Below are 2,483 nucleotides of genomic sequence, written 5' to 3' on the forward strand. Positions count from 1 at the left end.
CTAAGGGTGTGTTTCATTGATGTTTTTCTAGCAAACAACACAAGGACACAGGAACGCAAGCTCACATCAAACTGGCATTTAGAGCCAGATTTTTCCTCTCCATGGGGCATTTTCTACAAAGGAACAAAAAAAGGTTATCAACAATTCTCTCAATTTTATTAAAGTTTTCATGGATGCTTAATCTTTCTGCAGTAAATGAACTATTAAAGTAACTTTAATCTGGGAATAAATATTGTAATTTAAAATGTTTTGCCATTGTTTCTAGATGCTTTTTTATTTTTTTGTTTCAAATCTAGAAAGAATGGTAAGCATATGCATATATTTCTATATTTTAGCTTTTCTTTGATACTACATTCATTTATTGAATTAAATTGGGACTTCCTTTTTGACCACCACACATGTATTAATGAATTTTTTATGACTGCATGGTCCCTTGCTGAGAATGAAATCAACTTGTGCTTTTCAGCTATATAGAACCCCCACTTTTGTGAGGATAAAATGTCCATCTACTCATGGCCTGATTATCAATGAGAGATGCCCCATCAGAATAGTTTCAAAAGCTAAGTTTGGGCACTACTTCAAGGGACCACCATACAACCACACATCAAGAACCCAGACAGAGCATACTGTGGGTAGCCCCATGGGTATCTGAAAAGGGTCTCACCAAAAGGGAAGTAAGCAAAGGACGGGGGAGGGGGGTAGCAAAATAAAGTGATATCCAGATTTTTGCATTTTGAATGCTGGCTTTGATTTAGCTCAAATGCTTACCAAGTATGCAGACTTCACACAGCTATGTCATGAGACACTTTCCAAATATTTAAAAGGGAACGACAGCCTTTAGTTTACTCCTGGCTGCTTGCTTGAAGTGTAGAATCTATCTGATTACAAGCACTTCAAATGTTCAGGTTCTGAAATGAAATAGTTATGGAATTAACCAGTGATTAGAAACCTGTGAGTCCTTTCCATTTCAAATGCGGTGGGCTTATCTGTGGAGAAATGGAGAAAAAAATAAAAGCCTGCTGAAGAGTGAATAATACCATACAGAGAGAGTAGGTGGGGAGCATGTAAAACCATGCAAAATAGAACTAGAAACAAAGCTGTTCAATGAAGTCTTACATTATTTCTGGTGTTGAATACATTTGTCCCTATTATTAAGCATGAACATGTGTTCTGATTGTATGTTTACATGGCTTCAGGAATTGCATTCATGTAGATATGTGACTGAGTGTGGTTGTGGCATAGCTTTTGCTTCATTTGTGCATATATCTATTTACGTAAATGAGGTATAACAGAATGGAAACTTATCAGAGTTGTAGTTATACTTATCAGAGTTGATGCAGTTTCTCAATCCATTCTCTGCTGCAATAAAGGATGAGGGTGCTTCCACGCACTGCTGCCTCCTATAAAGCTGCTCCCTATTTCCAAGGAGAAACCTGTTAATAATTCATGGTTCTCTATATGAATAGTAGCATTAAAATGCTTCATTCTAATTACAGTAAGGCAACCAATATGAGTAAGAAAATTCTCTGAGGTGCTAGGTCAGTTTGAACTCTAAACTTATTCTTTGAACTCCAACTCTATGCCAGGCAGAAATGGGTAATAAGGCATCTTAACTTACCTCCATGGAGTAAGTAAAATTGTAAGAAGCAAAAACTATTAGGATTTCATTATGTATATGTACCACAGTTTTTTAATCCACTCTTCTGTTGATGGGCACTTAGGCTGTTCCCAAATATTAGCTATTGTAAATTGTGCTGTTATGAACATAAGGGTGCATATATCCTTTCTGATCGGTGTTTCTAGTTTCTTGGGATATATTCCTAGAAGTGGGATTACTGGGTCAAATGAAAGTTCCATTTTTAATTTTTTGAGGAAACTCCATACTGTTCTCCACAGCGGCTGCACCAGTCTGCATTCCCACCAGCAGTGCACGAGGGTTTCTTTTTCTCCACATCCTCACCAGCACTTGTCATTTGTTGATTTGTTGATGTTAGCCATTCTGACTGATGTGAGATGGTACCTGATTGTCGTTTTGATTTGCATCTCTCGGATGATTAGTGACTTTGAGCATGCTTTCATATGTCTCTTGACCTTCCTTCTGTCTTCTTTCGAAAAGTATCTATTTAGGTCCATTGCCCATTTCTTGAATGGGTTGTTTATCTTCCTGTTGTTAAGTTGTTTGAGTTCCCTGTAAATGTTGGAGATTAAACCCTTATTGGTGATAACATTGACAAATATGTTCTCCCATGCAGTGTGCTTTCTTGTTGTTTTGTTGATGGTTTCTTTTGAATGGAATACTATCCTGCGGTAAAAAAAGAAGGAATTCTTACCATTTACAACAGCATGGACCTGGAGAGCATTATGCTAAGTGAAATAAGCCAGTCAGAGAAAGATAAGTATCACATGATCTCACTCATTTGTGGAATATAATGGACAACATAAACTGATGAACAAAAACAGATCCAGAGACAGAGAAGCATTGA

The sequence above is a fragment of the Myotis brandtii genome, unplaced genomic scaffold, assembly GCF_000412655.1.
Source record: "Myotis brandtii unplaced genomic scaffold, ASM41265v1 scaffold779, whole genome shotgun sequence".
In the NCBI taxonomy this organism is placed as follows: domain Eukaryota; kingdom Metazoa; phylum Chordata; class Mammalia; order Chiroptera; family Vespertilionidae; genus Myotis; species Myotis brandtii.